Here is an 18868-nt window from a genome sequence, read left to right on the forward strand (position 1 = left end):
TGAGGGTCTGCTGCTGAGTTGACTCTCTAAAACATTAGGGGCAAGTGGCTGCTGCTGATCTAACCATCTAAAATGTTATGGGCGAGGGCCTGCTGCTGAGCTGACCATCTAACACATTAGAGTTGAGGGCCTGCTGCTGATCTGACCATCTCAAACAGTAGGGGTGAGGGTCTGCTGCCGAGCTGACTCTCTAAAACATTAGGGGCGAGTGCTGGCTGCTGGTCTGACCATGGGAAAAATTATGGGCGAGGGCCTGCTGCTGAGCTGACCAACTAAAACATTAGGGGTGAGGGTCTACTGCCGAGCTAACCATCAAAAAAATGATGGGCGAGGGCCTGCTGCTGAGCTGACCATCGAATAAAATTATGGTTGAAGGTTTGCTGCTGAGCTGACTCTCTAAAGCATTAGGGGTGAGTGCCTGCTGCTTATCTGACCATGGAAAAAATGATGGGTGAGGGTCTGCTGCTGAGCTGACCCTCTAAAACATTAGGAGCTAGGGCAGCCTAATAAGCATGTTGATATGATGGAGTAGGAGGAGGACGAGAAAAGGAAGATTGAACCATATACCCTTTTTTGTGGTGGAAGGGGTGCATGGCAATACAGTGTATTCAATACACCATAAAAGCCACATTTAAAGTGCCTTTATGTTCAGCCACTTTCCTCTGGTGGAGTTGAAAAGTCAGGGGCAATCCAGGCATTGTTCATTTAGAGTCAACCCGTCAGTATTTTCAGTTAACAGGCAGATGCGCTTATCAGTTATTATGCTCCCAGCAGCACTAAATACAAAACGCTGGTGGCAGGGCAGGCCAGCACCTCCAAGGCGTAGAGCGCCAGTTCGTGCCATGTGTCCAGCTTAAACACCGAATAGTTGTAAGGCACAGAGGAATCATTGAGGATACAGACACGGTCTGCTATGTACTCCTTCACCATCTTCCAAAATCTTTCCCTCCTTGTGACAGAAGGCCGTGCATCAGGGTGAGGGTGCTGGCGGAGTGTCATGAAACTGTCCTAGGCCTTGGAGAGTGTTGCCCTGCCTCTGTTGAAACTGCTGTATATTCCCCTCGTTGGTTGCCCAAGGATCTACGTACTCTGCCGCCAGCGTTGATAGCTGGACATTTTTGGAGCAATTTCTCCACAAGGACCTTCTGATATTGCACCATTTTGCTAGTTCTCTCCACCACAGGAATGAGAGATGAGAAGTTCTCTTTCTAGCGGGGGTCGAGAAGGATGAACAACCAGTATTCGGTGTTGGCCAAAATGCGTATAACGCAAGGGTCACGGGAAAGGCAGCATAGCATGACGTCAGCTGTCACGGGGCGCCCTTAGTAGGTGTAAGTATTACTGCAGTTATATTCTTGTGCATAGGAGACAGTATTATAATCTCTCTTTCTTAGGGCTCTTTCACACTTGCGTTCTTTTCTTCCGGCATAGAGTTCCATCGTCGGGGCTCTATGCCGGAAAAATCCTGATCAGTTTTATCCTAATGCATTCTGAATGGAGAGAAATCCGTTTAGGATGCATCAGGATGTCTTCAGTTCCGGACCGGAACGTTTTTTGGCCGGAGAAAATACCGCAGCATGCTACGCTTTTTGCTCCGGCCAAAAATCCTGAAGACTTGCCGCAAGGCCGGATCCGGAATGAATGCCCATTGAAAGGCATTGATCCGGATCCGGCCTTAAGCTAAAAGTCATTTTGGCGCATTGCCGGATCCGACGTTTAGTTTTTTCTGAATGGTTACCATGGCTGCCGGGACGCTAAAGTCCTGGCAGCCATGGTAAAGTGTAGTGGGGAGCGGGGGAGCAGTATACTTACCGTCCGTGCGGCTCCCGGGGCGCTCCAGAGTGACGTCAGGGCGCCCCACGCGCATGGATGACGTGATCGCATGGCACGTCATCCATGCGCATGGGGCGCTCTGACGTCATTCTGGAGCGCCCCGGGAGCCGCACGGACTGTAAGTATACCGCTCCCACGCTTCCCACTACTACTATGGCAACCAGGACTTTAATAGCGTCCTGGCTGCCATAGTAACACTGAACGCATTTTGAAGACGGATCCGTCTTCAAATGCTTTCAGTTCACTTGCGTTTTTCCGGATCCGGCGTGTAATTCCGGCAAGTGGAGTACACGCTGGATCCGGACAACGCAAGTGTGAAAGAGGCCTAAGTAGGTCTATGTATTACAGTAGTTATATTCTTGTACATAGGAGACAGTATTATAGACTCTCTCTCTTTCTCTCTTAGTAGGTTTAAGTATCACAGTATTTATATTCTTATACATAGCATACAGTATTATACTATCTCTCTAGCTATCCCCCATGGTGGGAATTAGTAAATTGGGAGCAGTATTATAGTAGTTATATTCTTAAATATTCAAGGTAATATTATTGTAGCCATATTGTTATAAAAAAGAATATAGTATCATCTCTCTCTCAATTTCTCTCCCTTATTGGGTATTAGCATATTAGGAGAAGTATTATAGCATTACTATTCTTGTATATAAAAGGCAATTTTTAAGTAGTCATATTTTTGTACATAGGAGATAGGATTATAGTCTCAGTATCTGTCTCTCAGTCTGTTATTAAAAAACAGCAGTATTATAGAGTCTCTCTCTCCCCCTCCCTCCCTTAGCAGGTGGAAGCATTACAGTAGTTATATTCTTGTACATAGCATACAGTATTATACTATCTCTCTATCTATCCCCCTTGGTGGGAATTAGTACATTTGGAGCAGTATTATAGTAGTTATATTCTTAAATATTGAAGGTAATATTATAGTAGCCATATTGTTATAAAAAGGAGGTAGTATAATCTCTCTCTCAATTTCTCTTTCTTTCTCTCCCTTGGTGGGTATTAGTATATTGGAAGCAGTATTATAGTATTTATATTCTTGTATATAAAAGGCAATCTTTTAGTAGTCATATTTTTGTACAGAGATAGGATTATAGTCTCAGTCTCTGTCTCTCAGTCTCAGTCTGTTATTAAAAACAGCAGTATTATAGAGTCTCTCTCTCCTTCCCTTAGCAGGTTGAATCATTACAGTAGTTATATTCTTGTACATAGGAGACAGTATTATAATCTCTCTCCCTTAGTAGGTCTAAGTATCACAGTAGTCATCTTCTTGTACATAGGACTCTCTCTCTCTCATGGAAACTAGTTGGTAGAGTCTCTGGCCTCATGCACACGACCGTTGTGTGCATCCGTGGCCGTTGTGCTGTTTTCCGTTTTTTTCGCGGACCCATTGACTTTCAATGGGTCTGTGGGAAAATCGGAAAATGCACCGTTATGCAGCCGAGACCGTGATCCATGTATCCTGTCCGTCAAAAAAATAGGACCTGTCCTATTTTTTGGACGGACAACGGTTCACGGACCCATTCAAGTCAATGGGTCCGTGAAAGAACACGGATGCACACAAGATTGGCATCCGTGTCCGTGATCTGTGCCCGTAGGTTACTTTCATACAGACGGATCCGAAGATCCGTCTGCATAAAAGCTTTTTCAGAGCTGAGTTTTCACTTTGTGAAAACTCAGATCCGACAGTATATTCTAACACAGAGGCATTCCCATAGTGATGGGGACGCTTCTAGTTAGAATATACTAAAAGAACTGTGTACATGACTGCCCCCTGCTGCCTGGCAGGTGCTGCCAGGCAGCAGGGGGCAGACCCCCCTCCCCCCCTGTAGTTAACACATTGGTGGCCAGTGCGGCCGGCCCCCCCCTCCCCTGTAGTTAACTCATTGGTGGCCAGTCCCCCCCTCCCTCCCCTGTAGTTAACTCGTTGGTAGCCAGTCCCCCCCTCCCTCCCCTGTAGTTAACTCATTGGTAGCCAGTGGGCCCCCCTCCTCCCTCCCCTGTAGTTAACTCGTTGGTAGCCAGCCCCCCCTCCCTCCCCTGTAGTTAACTCATTTGTAGCCAGTGGGCCCCACCCTCCCTCCCCTGTAGTTAACTCGTTGGTGGCCAGCCCCCCCTCCCTCCCCTGTAGTTAACTCGTTGGTGGCCAGCCCCCCCTCTCCCCTGTAGTTAACTCATTTGTAGCCAGTGGGTCCCCCCTCCCTCCCCTGTAGTTAACTCATTGGTGGCCAGTGGGCCCTCTCCCCTCCCTCCCCCTCCTAATTAAATTCCCCCCCCCCCCATCATTGGTGGCAGTGGAGAGTACCGATCGGAGTCCCAGTTTAATCACTGGGGCTCCGATGGGTAACCATGGCAACCGGGACGCTACTGCAGTCCCGGTTGCCATGGTTACTTAGCAATTTGTAGAAGCATCATACTTACCTGCGAGCTGCGATGTCTGTGTCCGGCCGGGAGCTCCTCCTACTGGTAAGTGACAGGTCTGTGCGGTGCATTGCCTAATGATCTGTCACTTACCAGTAGGAGGAGCTCCCGGCCGGACACAGACATCGCAGCTCGCAGGTAAGTATGATGCTTCTACAAATTGCTAAGTAACCATGGCAACCGGGACTGCAGTAGCGTCCCGGTTGCCATGGTTACCGATCGGAGCCCCAGCGATTAAACTGGGACTCCGATCGGTACTCTCCACTGCCACCAATGATAGGGGGGAGATTTTAATTAGGAGGGGGAGGGAGGGGAGAGGGCCCACTGGCCACCAACAAGTTAACTACAGGGGAGGGAGGGGGGGGGCCCACAGGCCACCAATGAGTTAACTACAGGGGAGGGAGGGGGGCTGGCCACCAACGAGTTAACTACAGGGGAGGGGGGGGGCCCACTGGCTACAAATGAGTTAACTACAGGGGAGGGAGGGGGGGGCTGGCCACCAACGAGTTAACTACAGGGGAGGGAGGGAGGGGGGCCACTGGCTACCAACGAGTTAACTACAGGGGAGGGAGGGGGGCCCACTGGCCACCAATGAGTTAACTACAGGGGGGGGAGGGGGGCCACCAATGAGTTAAAAACCAGGCAGCAGGGGGCAGTCATGTACACAGTTTTTTAGTATATTCTAACCTGAAGCGTCCCCATCACCATGGGAACACCTCTGTGTTAGAATATACTGTCGGATCTGAGTTTCATGATGTAACTCATATCCGACAGTATATTCTAACATAGAGGCGTTCCCATGGTGATGGGGACGCTTCAAGTTAAAATATACCATCGGATTGGAGAAAACTCCGATCCGATGGTATAAAGGGACTCCTGACTTTACATTAAAAGTCAATGGGGACGGATCCGTTTGCAATTGCACCATATTGTGTCAACGTCAAACGGATCCGTCCCCATTGACTTGCATTGTAATTCAGGACGGATCCGTTTGGCTCCGCACGGCCAGGCAGACACCAAAACAACTTTTTTTTCATGTCCGTGGATCCACCAAAAATCAAGGAAGACCCACGGACGAAAAAACGGTCACAGATCACGGACCTACGGACCCCGTTTTTGCGGACCGTGAGGCCTCTCTCTCATGAGTCTCTCTCAGACTAGTTGATATACTCCATGACATACACAAAGCACCTCTTGATGTAAATTATTAGGTCTTACATCTGCTGCCATAGGCTTGAGCCTTTGTAATATATGACAAGGTCCAAAAGATCTGTATACTGTAAACTGAGATCTGGAAATGAATATAGAAAACATGGTATGAAATCTACAAAAAGGGGACCTTAGACTTTGTAATGTATAACAAGGCACAGGTTAAAAGAACCCATATGAGCACCACATTATTTTCTTACAGCTGATTGGCAGGGACACCGTCCAGCCTATTAAACATGCTCATGTCATGCCTAACATCTTCTGTCTTCAGACAGGCTCTGGAAAGCTAATTTGAATAGATTCCCCTGAATACCACAGGGGAAACGCCTGCATATTTCACATAATAGGGACTTTCTATAATAGGGAATTCACAGAAAAGAGATCTGAACCAATGTAAAATATACTAAGGTTCAGAAAATGTGTGTATACTGATATCCAGAAAACAAATATATATATATATAGTTGAGCATATTAATGTAATGTTAAGTCTCTCTCTCGCTCTCTCTCTCTCCTCCTTGATAGGAATTATTAAATTGGGAACAGTATTATAGTAGTTATATTCCTAAATATAGAAGGCATACTATAGTAGTCATATTGTTATACAAAGGACGAAGTATTATCTCTCCGTTTCTCTCCCTTGGTGGGTATTAGTATTAGAAAGGGTATCTCCTTTCCCTTTCTCTCCCTTGGTGGGTATTAGTATATTGGGAGCAGTATTATAGCAATTATTTTTCTGTATATACATACAATTATTCTGTATATAGGAGAGAGGATTATAGTCTCAGTCTCTGTCTCTTAGTCTCTCTCTTTGTCTCTCCCGGGGTGGGTATTAGTACATTGGGAGCAGTATTATAATAGTTATATTCTTGCATGTAGAAGGCAATACTATAGTAGTCATGTTGATGTTGTTATTAAAAAAGGCAGTATTATACAATTTCTCTCTCTTCCTTAGGGCTCATGCACACAAACGTATTTTCTTTCCATGTCCGTTCCTTTTTTTTTTGCGGACCATACGTGGAACCATTCATTTCAATGTGTCCGAAAAAAAGAACGGAAGTTACTCCGTGTACATTCCATTTACGTATGTCCATATGTCCGTTCCGCAAAAAAATAGAATATGTCCTATTATTGTCCACATTACGGACAAGGATAGGGATATTCTATTAGGGGCCAGCTGTTCCGTTACGCAAAATAAGGAATGCACATGGATGTCATCCATTTTTTTTGCGGATAAGTTTATTGCGGTCCGCAAACAACATACAGTCGTGTGCATGAGCCCTTAGTAGGTGGAATTATTACAGTAGTTATCTTCTTGTACATAGAACTCTCTCTCTCATGGAGACTAGTTGAGCTATAGGTCATGAGTCTCTCTCTGAGTCGAGTTGAAATAAGCCATGACATGCACAAAACACCTCTTGACTTCTAGACAAAATACATGCAAATTATTGGGTATTATATCTGCTACCATAGGCTTTAGAAAAGCTAATTTGAATATCTTTCCCACAATGCCAGAAGTGCATCACCTGGCCTAAAATACTGCGCATACATATTCTTTATAATAGGGGCTTTCTAGAATGGGGAATCCACAGAAATGAGACCTGAGCCTTTGTAATATATGACAAGGTCAAGAAGATCTGTATATATTGAGATCCAGAAATAAATATAGAAAACATGGTATGAAATGTACAGAAAAGAGACTTTAGCCTTTGTAATATATAACAAGGCACAGGTTAACAGAACCCATATGAGCGCTGCATTATTTTCTTAATGCAGCCTATTAAACATACTCATGTTATGCTTACTTCATGCCTAACACCTGCTGTCTTCAGATAGGCTTAGGAAATCTAATTTGAATATTTTTCCCAGAATACCAGGAGGGCAACGCCTGTGTAGTCACATAATAGGGACTTTTTTTTAATAGGGAATTGACAGAAAATTAACCTGAACCAATATAAGATATATAGCCGATTGAAGGAGTAAGGTAAACAAAGTATACTTTAATTCAAAGAATATATACTGCAATAGTACAAAAATACTCAATTTTATTAAGAAAATCACAAAAGACACATGATCAGCACTGGTCACAAATAAGACAATACATACAGGTTACAATACATGTTAAAAACCAAGTGAACCGATGGTGGGCTGCCAATACATATATCTAAGGTAAAGTGCAAGTGCATAATTATACCCAAATGGTCATGAGTAGTGGGCATATAGTATCCAAAAGCTGTAGCTATTAGATACCACAAATATCCACATGTATATATGTGTCAGAATTTGCCACAAGCCGGTGTGAAGATATACACCAAAGTTATCAAAATTAGGGCAATAACAATAATCAAAATTGTATTTGACACATGATGGAAACCATTATATATACTGACCAATTGATTTGATTGTATCGTGCAGCAATACCACCGGTCCACTCCCCAACGCACGTTTCGCGTACAGCTTTTTCAAGGGGTATTTATATAAGATTTACCAAGGTCCAGAAAATGTGCATATACTGCAATCCAGAAAACAAATATATATATATATATATATATATATATAGTTGAGCAGATTAGTGTAACAGTGTTTCTGTCTCTCTCTGTTCTACTGTTAGTGGGGTGTCCACATTGACAATGAATATCTTATTTTACATATACAGTTAGTGTTTTGGTACAGTATGTCCAACAGACAGTTGTCAGCCCTCCAGGAGTGAGCAGCAGCAGCAGCAGAAGAAAGGGGACGGGGGACGGGGGGGTGTTTGCAGCAACAGGCCAGAACTGTCACTGTCATCCAGCAGTCGTGTTTTGATGGAATGGTTGACACGATCTTTAACATCTCAACTGACCTCAGACACCCACAGCCAGGAGTTGGTGAGTTCCTCTGACATCAAATTTAGTTGGCATGGCCCAGGAACAAGCTCTGTACTCTCACCTGTGCTGCCTCTTTCCTTTGCTGCTCATTCTGCCTGGCAAGTAATGTATGCCACCAACTCTGCTTCTCCTTTCAGCAAGGAAGATATTATTGAGGACAGTTAGCAGCTACTGGCCAGAGCAGATTTGGAGGAGAGGTCTGCTGCTTTCTCTTGTAGGAGTGCGATGTGAAGCCTAAAATGCCCGGGGTAGACCGTCAGCTACTCAGTAGCCTACCTGTCTGGAAACAACTAGCAGTGAATAACTTCAGAGGCAGTGGGAGGAAGTTAGCACATAGTTATGGGGTTAAAATGCCATACTTGCCAGTGTGGGAATTTTGAATCAAGTCGCTTGTGGATGTCAGCGTGGCTGTATGTAGGATCTGTGGCAGGAGGTGAAGTGCAGCCAGGTTGCCAATGTTGGCACCATGACCGTGCATTAACACATGGAGCGTTATAAAAATTTGTGGCCTGGGAAAACTGTGGAGCCTATGTAGTAGTATAGCCTGACCCATCTCCCAGCGGCCTGCATCGTTTCTCCAGCAGTCAAGGCTCCACCACCTCAGCAGAAGGGAGCTTTGTTTACTTGTCTACTGGTCCTGATGCTCCTCAATTTTGCTGAATGTGCTCCTGGCCAAGTTGCTGATACTACAGTCCCTTCCTTTCCATGTGGTTGACTCTGCACATTTCAGAGAACTGATGCCTTGTGCTGAGCCAAGGTGGAGAACTCCAAACCGTCATTACTTCTCTAAAAAAGCTGTACCAGCCGTGCATATGTACAGTATGTAGAGCAGAGAGTGGAACAGTGCTTGAGCCTGTTGGTGTCTGGTACAGTTCATGGCAGCGCCGACGTGTGACGGGGGCACAATGAGGGCAAAACTACTGTGAAAGGGGTACAATGAAAGGATAAGTACTTTAAGGGGGGGGCACAATGTGGGCATAACTACTATGAAGGTTGTATAATGAGGGCATAAATTACTGTGAGGGGGCACTGTGTGGGCATACAGAAACAAATTGGTGGGTGTGGACCAATGGACAGTCAGCTGCGGTGCCCTTAATAGGACAGGTTCAAAGTCCTTGATACAAAGTAGAAAATAGGTTTAACGGGTACCGCGCTAATTTGTAAAGCAGTATACAGGATCAAGAACCAGAAAGCAACGTGCCAAATTCGTATGATGCACAAACGAAAAATTCCAAATCCATAAACAATAATATACGGGCGGATCTCACACTTCCATATAAACCATGCGAAGATTTTCGGCAACCTATTACTCAGCTGCGCATATATGAAGACGACTGTCTTACGTCTCCCAGTTCACATGCGAAAGAATGGATGTCCGCCTGCAATATACGGTGAAATCTCCCCTTGTGGTAACAGTCACACGAAAGGCCTGATCCGAAAACAGTCCGGAATACCCTAATGAAGGACAGAAAAAGATTGCGCAATACCCTTGGGATTTAAAAGTAGGAATACTTTAATCTACTTACAAAAGGCAAGTTTTCACAAGCATATAAAATACCCGGGTTTCGCACTTAGCTTCGTCAGGGGCTGCAATCCCATGCACTGTGTGGGCATAACTACCATGAGGGGGCATAATGTGGCCATAACTACTATTAGGGGGCACAATGTGGATATTATTAGGGGACACAAATCTATACATAAGTGATGTGAAGGTTGTAAAATGAGGACAATACTACTGTGAGGGGGCAGAATTTTTTTAAGTATTGAAGAGGAGCAATGCCAGAGGAAGGACCCGCCCCTAGTGCCAAACAATTTAGGCATGCCACTGTCAGTGGCTAACAGAACAGATTAACTAGCAATCAATGTGGACACCCTACAAACAGTGAAATGAGACAGATAATTCCCACTTTAGTAGAATCTGTAGCTAACAGAACAGGCTATCTATCAATCTATGTGGAAGCATCAGACGGTGTAAAAACGAGACAGCTCTTTCACTCTATAGTTGAATCTTTGACCGCTTTGCAGTTAAGTACATTATACCTGATGTTAACATTGACCTGTAAGGCTTAATAGTAGTTATTTGGTCAGTTAAATCCAGCAGTTACTGTATGGTGAGCTAAAATCAGGAGCTAATCCTACTCTCAGATAAGGTGTCAGGAAAAGATCACAAGTGTGATCTGAGCCTAATAGTGACACACAGTCATTTTACAGCTAACAGAAGTGATTCACAATTCATGTGTTTGCACTGCTACAACATGGCTTAAAAGAACAATTTTTTCTCCACTACTCCATTAACTTTTTCTCCATGCCCTTCTTTTGTTCCACTAAAGAGTCATTGGGACACTGTATACTTTTCTTTTGAATTAGCTAGGGGTTAGCTAGTACTGTTGCTGGCCTGCAGGACTCTGCGCACGTCCATATACTGCATGAGACCTGCCTGTCATACTGACATATACTAACTGTTTTACTGTTTCCTCATTCTGCCTGCAGACACAGATCATGCTGCGGGCCTGTATAGGAGAAACCTTCCATCCCGAGAATCTGCCTGTGCTCTTTCCACACAGTGCTTCATAGCAATCTGTATCTTCAGGGAAGAACTGGATTTGAGCATCATGAACGGGACAGGATTAGTAATGTGGGGACTGGGACTAGACAGGATTAGCGGACGCATTATAAATGCAACAACAAGTTCTTTGTTTCAAACAGTTCAGTTTCTAAACGACAAAGTCTGTGCTTCTCTGCCAGTGGGAGGAGTGGGGGACTCCTGCCCAGGCCCCTGCAACTGCTGGTGGGATGAGCCCACCCAGTTCACCCTGGGGGCCTCTCTACCTTCTTCCGTGAGGTGTGGGAAACGGGGTCTCCCCTGGCGTGACACACCACCTCTGGGAACAGGGAGAGTCCCCTGAACCTGCCCAGCCCCTGGAACTGCTGGTCTGGTGCGACAGTCAGGTTCGCTCTCATTCCTGGTCCTCTCTCTCAAAACGACAAAGTCCATGCTTCTGTGCCAGTGAGAGTCGGAGGATTCCGCGTCAGGAAGTATGTCGCATTTTCCCCCCTGGGTGGGCCGGTGGGGAGGTACCACGGAGTTGCAGATGGCCGGGCCTGCAGGGGGGCTCCGAGCAGGTCCCCAGACAACCATCCGTGTCCCTCTCCAGACCAGGTCCAGCCGGGTTGACACTGCCACTGCCTTCCGCGCGGTGCCATCCTCTGACCATCCCCCGGCAGCCCTTAGACCCTGGAGAAGGCACAGGGGCCAGGGAACCAAATCCAGGGCGAGGCGCAGGCCGATCTGGGTACCGCTCGCTGTCAGGCGGTAGGTTTTGAAGCCTTGCAGTCCCTCGCCGGAACCAGGTTGGAGGGCCGAGCGCCCGGACACCAGTGCCCAGCTTGTTGAGCAGAGTGAGAGGACGAAACTGTACCCGAGCAGCCACCAGAGGGCACTCTCTGAAAAGAAAGGCCACCCCCGGCGACGGCACGGAGAAGTCTACCTGCTGACGTCCTTATTTGCCACTGGGGGGTCTCATCCTCCCTCCGCGGAACAAGGTATAATGAAAAAAAGTCGTGAGCGACTCTTAGCGGTGGATCACTCGGCTTGCACGTCGATGAAGAACGCAGCTAGCTGCGAGAATTAGTGTGAATTGCAGGACACATTGATCATCGACACTTCGAAGGCACCTTGCGGCCCCAGGTTCCTCCCGTGGCTACGCCTGTCTGAGGGTCGCTTCTCCGTCGATCACCTCGCTGCCCCCCTCCCAGTGGTGGCAGTGGCACAGCTGTGGTCGGTTGCAGGGGTGGGTTTTTTGACGGGGTCGGGAGGGAGAGCGGGGAAAGCGGATTTATGTATTCTTATATTTTCATCCACACATTATTTCATCTTGTGTAGGATGTTTTTGTGGTGCATGTCTTCCGCTGCCGGCATCCTCCATTGTATGCATTTTTGCTGGGGATTGCCATTGGCAACGGATCACTTGCGGAGGAATTGCTCCTCCAATTATAAACACGCTACAGTGTTTGGGGTTGAGCATTTCCTCCCATTTAGACCACTTTACTCAGTGATTTTTCTTTGCATATATTGAATGTGCTAATGCTTGTCATTGGTAACATTCTGGTGCACCTGGTAGCCTGTGTCACATGGCCTGTTATAGGTGGGGCTCGCAGACTCCTCCTCCCTCCCATGGTATTAGTGATCTTACTATAGAGGTATGTAGGAGTTTGGCTGTGAGTTGGTCCTTAGCACCTATCAGACTGTGTTCACACACGATAGGTAGTTTAGCGGTAGGACCCACACCACACTGAGATACCTTGACGGGGTGCACAGGGCTCCGAAATGTTCCTGACTGGAATATATTGGCTAAAGTCTAAGCTTTTAACATCAGCGTGAGGGTCTAGCCAGTATGGTCAGTTGCATATTATTGTGGTGCACCTTTTTCAGTGATTTATGTATTTTTATATTTTCATCCACACATTATTTGATCTTGTATAGGATGTTTTTGTGGTGCATGTGGTCCGCTGCAGGCATCTTCTATTGTATGCATTTTTGCTGAGGATTGCCGTTAGCAACAGATCACTTGCAGAGGAATTGTTCCCCTGATTATAAACACGCTACAGTGTTTGGGGTTGAGCATTTGCTCCCATTTAGGCCACTTTACTCAGTGATTTTTCTTTACATGTATTGAATGTGCTAATGCTTGCCATTGGTAACATTCTGGTGCACCTGGTAGTCTGTGTCACATGACCTGTTATAGGTGGGGCTCACAGCCTCCTCCTCCCTCCCATTGTATTAGTGATCCTACATGGAGGTATGTAGGATTTTGGCTGTGAGTCGGTCCTTAGCACCTATCAGACTGTGTTCACACACGATAGGTAGTTTAGCAGTCGCATATTATTGTGGTGCACCTTTTTTTGTGTGATTTAAGTACAGCACCGATGCCTACTTTGGAGGCATCGGTCTGTACTATAAACTCCCTTTATAAGTCGGGTGTCACCAAAACCGGGGACCCGCACAGGGCCGACTTCAAAGCGAAGAAGCCTCTTTCGCCCGATCATCCCAGCGAACCAACATTGACTTGCGTCACTACAAGAGACCTGTCAAGGGCGCGGCTAGAGAAGCAAAGTGGGGACCAAACCTCATGTAATAGCCCACCATTCCCAGGAATGACTTTATTTGCCTAGTGGTGACAGGTCGGGCCCAATTCCGTATCGCCTCTATTTTGTTCACTTGGGGTTTGATGACTCCGTGCCCAATGACATACCCAGGGTACTTAGACTCTCCTAACCCTATCGCACATTGTTTTGGGTTAGCCGTTAGGCCAGCTTTCTGAAGGGAGTCCACTACAGCCTGCACTTTGGGTAGGTGACTTTCCCAGTTGGTACTGTGGATGACAATATCGTCCAGGTAAGCCGAACCGTACTGACGATGTGGATGAAGCACAAGGTCCATTAGTCGCTGAAAAGTGGCGGGGGCGCCATGCAGACCAAAGGGTAAGACCTTATGTTGATACAGCCCCTCAGGCGTGATGAAGGCAGTTTCTCTTTGGCAGCCTCCTTTAAGTGCACCTGCCAATACCCTTTTGTGAGGTCCAAAACAGAAAAATACTGGGCTTGTCCTAACCTCTCGGTGAGGTCATCCACCCAGGGCATGGGATAAGCATCGAATTTGGAAACCTCGTTAAGTTTTCGAAAGTCGTTACAAAACCGCAACGTCACGTTCGGCTTGGGTATCAATACTATAGGACTAGCCTACTCACTTTTTGACTCCCCAATAATGTCTAGCTGCAACATTAGCTGCACCTCCTCCGATATGGCTTGTCGCCGAATCTGCGGGCACCCGGTATGGTATTAATTAGACCTTTGCCTGAGGCTCAGTGACAATCTCATGCTGGATTATGGAAGTGTGTCCAGGGAGGTCCGAGAACACATCCATGTTCCGACTAATGAACTCCCTGGCCTCCTGATTCTGTTTAGAGAAGATGCTGTCAGCAATATTTACTGTGGCAGCCGCCTCTCTTGCATCAGACAGAGGGGCCGGTACCTCTTCTCCTAGAAAACCCAGTACTGGTTTCCCTATCTTTCCACGGTTTTAGTAAATTTACATGGTAAGCCTGTTCTGGCTTTCGCCGCCCTGGCTGGTGTACCTTGTAGTTTACATCCCCAATTTTCTCGAGTACCTCTTTGGGCCGCTGCCACCTAGCCAGGAACTGTCCACGGTTGGCACCAGAACGAAAACCAGATCACCTGGGTTAAAGATCCATACCTGAGCCTGCCGATTATAGACCCGACTCTGGGCTCGCTGAGCTGCCTCCATATGCTCCCTAACAAGAGGCAACACTGTCTCTATCCGATCTTGCATCTGGGTAACGTACTCAATGATACTTTTATGTGGAGTGGGTTGTTGTTCCCACACCTCTTTGGCCCCGTCCAAGAGACCGCGAGGGTGTCTGTCATATAGCAGCTCGAAGGGTGAGAACTCAATAGAGGTCTGGGTTCCTCTCGTACTGCGAACATGAGATAGGGCAGAAGGAGGTCCCAGTCGTTCCCATCTTTAGACACTACCTTTTTCAACATATTTTTGTAATGTTTGGTTAAACCGTTCTACCAGACCATCAGTTTATCGTCGGTAGTTGTTTTATGTGCAGCAACTTACAGAGTTCACTCATCACCTTGGACATAAAAGGGGTCCCTTGGTCGGTCATAACCTCTTTAGGTAGTCCTACTCGTGAAAAACATTTCCATTCACTCCTTAACTATGAGTTTGGCCGAGGTATGTCGCAGTGGCACCGCCTCCGGGTACCAAGTGTCGTAGTCTAGAATGACTAAGATGTGTTGATGCCCTCTGGCGGACTTCGGTACTGGGCCTATGAGATCCATAGCTATCTCTCAGGTCTCAGGTTCCCAGGGTTCTGGACTCCCCCCTGAGCCGGGACACTCTGCTAGGGTTACCCCTGTCTCATGGGTATCTGTCAGTCTCATAGCAGGCCACAGTGCAGGGAAGCCCAGGAAGTCTCTACCTATTATGGGTTTATAATGTAGATTTGTGGCCACAGCCACCTCGTGGGTCCATCTACTGGCCACCGTTGTCAGAGACACCAGCACGGTGGAGTAGTCTTTTAAGTCTCCGTGGATGCACATTCCCCCAACTTTCTGGCCAGTATACTTAGTGGACCACAACAGGGTCGCCATTAGTAGGGTCACCAGACTCCCTGAGTCCAGCAGAGCCTCCGCCGGAGTGTCTCCCACTTCCACCTCGCACAAGTGATCTAGAGACTCTAGGGTACCTGTTGCACACAGCCTCCTGGCATATACCGACTGATGGTAGCCATAGTTAGTGTCCATGGGTCAACCCGATGGGGACAGTCAGCCCTTACATGGCCAGACTCCGCCAGCAGACAATCTGAGCCAAGTCAGCCACGGGTACATCCCAGGTGGGTTTTATCAGATGAAATCTCCGGGCCTGGGGTGGAGATTTCCGGGGTTTGCCGACCCCCCCCTCCCAACAGATCCCTCCTTTAGATTCCCGGTAGCTACATAGCATTCCACCAGGTCCACCATCTCAAGGGCATTGCCAGGAGACACCTGACCGATCCAGTGCTGGAGAGGGTATGGTAAAGCCCTCCAGAACATATCGGCTGTAGCCACTTTTGCAAGAGGTGGAGTAAGTCATAATACTGGGACCTCGCAGGCTCAGCCGGCATAAACCCCCACTGATGTACCCGCTGGGCCTAGACCAACACATTCAGCCCCAGTCTTGCCAGAATCTCACCCTTTACTTTTTGGTAGTCAGCCGCTTGATCATTCGACAAGTCGAAATACACCCGCTGGGAATCGGATGCTAGAAATGGAGTGATGACCTCAGCCCACTGGTCACGGGGTAGCTTTTCCCTAATGGCCACTTTTTCTCGTACATTGCCAGGTAAGTTTCAATGTCGTGTATGGGGGTCATCTTAGGAATCACGGCAAGGACTGATTTCTGTGCATCATGGATGCTCGGGTTGCTACTGCTGTCTGCAAAGCCATCACTAGAGATGGCCTTTCGGTTTGCCCGGCAGTCATTTTGTGGCAAACTTTGCTCATTTGCTATTCGCCGAACATGCGAACATATGGCGATGATTGCATGCGCCATATTCTTTTGTATTGCGATGAACTTTGACACATGACACATCCATAAGGTGGGACAGGACAGCCAATTGAGACTTTTCAGCACATGGACACACCCCCACCCTATAACAGAACCCGATCTTGCAGCCACTTTATATTCTGTGTTTTGCCAGTGTAGGAAGAGGTTGCTTTGTGGAGCAGGGACAGACTGTTAGATGCTTTCAGATGCGTTCAGTCAGTTTTGTCTGCGATTGTGTACCGATGTTCATTTTTTTCAGGGCGAGTGCAATGCGTTTTGCACTCGCGTGAAAAAAACCTGAATCTGGTACCCAGACCCGAACCCGGACTTCATCACTAAAGTTTGGGTTTAGTGTTCTGTAGATTTTATTATTTTCCATTATAACATAGTTATAATGGAAAATAATAGCATTCTTAATACAGAATGTTTAGTAAAATGTGCCTTGAGCGGTTAAAAAATAAATAAAAATGAACTGACCTTATCCACTTGATCGCGCAGCCTGCTTAGTCTTCTTTCTTCTTCTTTCGGGACCTGCAAAAGGTCCTTTGATGACGTAATCGCGCTCACCAAGTGGTAAGTGATGTGACGTCAGTGCAGGTCCTGCTGATTGAAGATAGAATGTAGAAAGTATATTATAGGACATTTGTATTATGCAGCAATTGTGTGTGGTTATGCTGCGATACCGCAGCTATATAGAGGGACAAACGCTATTGGCAGCAGCGTAGCTATAGGGGTCGCAGCAGTCACAGTTGCGATCGGGCCCCTAAGCCCCCCTTGCCATTGGTACTGTACTTTTCCATTTATAATTTGCAGTGCATCTTATAAAGGGAATACTAGTGAGCGCTTCCATAATAGAAGCGCTCACTAGTATGCAGGAGGAGAAGGCGGGGGTGAAGCGCTGTTAGCACTGTACTTACCCCTCCTCCTGCTTACACTTCTCAGGTCCCACGCTGCTGTGTCCTGGCTGCCTGCAGCATCAGGATTGAGGTCAGGTGACTGTGCAGCATGGGCCCTGAGAAGAGAGCCAGGAAAGGGAGAGTGGCGGCAGGAGAGGTAAGTTATTTTATTATTTTACAGTCTGATCTGGGGTCTGATATTGAGGTCTTATTGGGGGTCTAGAGAGGTTAAATGGGGAGTCTTGAGGTCTTACTGGGGGTCTGAAGTGGTCTGACTGGGGGTCTGGAGAGGTCTCACATGGGGGTCTGGAAGTCTGGAGAGGTCTAATGGGGGTCCTGGAGGTCTCATTGGGGGTCTGAATTGGTCTCACTGGGGGGTCTGGAGTGGTCTGACTGGGGGTCTGGAGAGGTCTAATGGGGGTTTAAAGGTCTGACTGGGGGTCTTGAGAGGTCTAATGTGGGGTCTGGAGAGGTCTAATGGGGGTCTGAAGGTCTGACTGGGGGCCTAAAGGTCTGACTGGGGGTCTGGAGCGGTCTAATGGGGGGTCTGGAGGGGCCTAATGGGGGCATAGACGTCTGATTTGGGGTCTGGAGAGGTCTAATGGGGGGGTGTAGGTCTGACTGGGGGTCTGGAGAGGTCTAATGCGGGTATAGATGTCTGATTGGGGGGTCTAGAGGTCTAATGGGGGTCTTATCTGAGGTCTGATATTGGGTCGGGGTCTTACATGGAGGTCTAATGTGGGGTCTAATCTGAGGTCTAAAACTGGGGTCTGACATAGAGGTCTAAAGGGGATTTGGTCTGAGATGGAGTCTCATTTGGGGTTTTATATGGGGGTCTGATCTGAAAGGGATATTTTTTGTACTGGTGCACAATATAAAGGGGTGTTTTTGTACTGATGCTCTGTGTGGTACCAGTATTTTCAGAGGGACTGTCAGAGCAGAGAAGGCTGGGGTGCTGGGAGATCCTGCCGATCTAAAGTCTAAGATGCTGGGGGATCCTGCCAATCTGAAACCTGAGGATAGGTCATCAGTAGTAAAAAGAGGACAACCCATTTAACCTCCTCCCGTCACACTAACGCCGAAAGGCGTCATTTCTGCGGCGCTCCCAGGTCACACTAACGCCAATAGGCGTCATCTCGCGAGACGCGAGATTTCCTGTGAACGCGCGCACACAGGCGCGCGCGCTCACAGGAACGGAAGGTAAGCGAGTGGATCTCCAGCATGCCAGCGGCGATCGTTCGCTGGCAGGCTGGAGATCCGAATTTTTTAACCCCTAACAGGTATATTAGACGCTGTTTTCATAACAGCGTCTAATATACCTCCTACCTGGTCCTCTGGTGGTCCCTTTTGTTAGGATCGACCACCAGAGGACACAGGTAGGTCAGTAAAGTCGCACCAAACACTACACTACACTACACACACACCCCCGTCACTTATTAACCCCTTATAAACCCCTGATCACCCATGATCACCCCATATAAACTCCCTGATCACCCCCCTGTCATTGATCACCCCCCTGT

General features: G+C 47.3%; 1 non-coding gene across 1 annotated transcript; it reads left to right on the forward strand.

Annotated features, from left to right (window-relative positions):
* The first annotated feature begins 11906 nt into the window (after window positions 1-11906).
* Window positions 11907-12060, forward strand: LOC122929901. Its single transcript, XR_006388106.1, has one exon. It is a non-coding gene; the product is annotated as a 5.8S ribosomal RNA (ribosomal RNA).
* Window positions 12061-18868: the final 6808 nt, after the last annotated feature.

This window comes from Bufo gargarizans, chromosome 2, assembly GCF_014858855.1.
Source record: "Bufo gargarizans isolate SCDJY-AF-19 chromosome 2, ASM1485885v1, whole genome shotgun sequence".
Taxonomy (NCBI): Eukaryota; Metazoa; Chordata; class Amphibia; order Anura; family Bufonidae; genus Bufo; species Bufo gargarizans.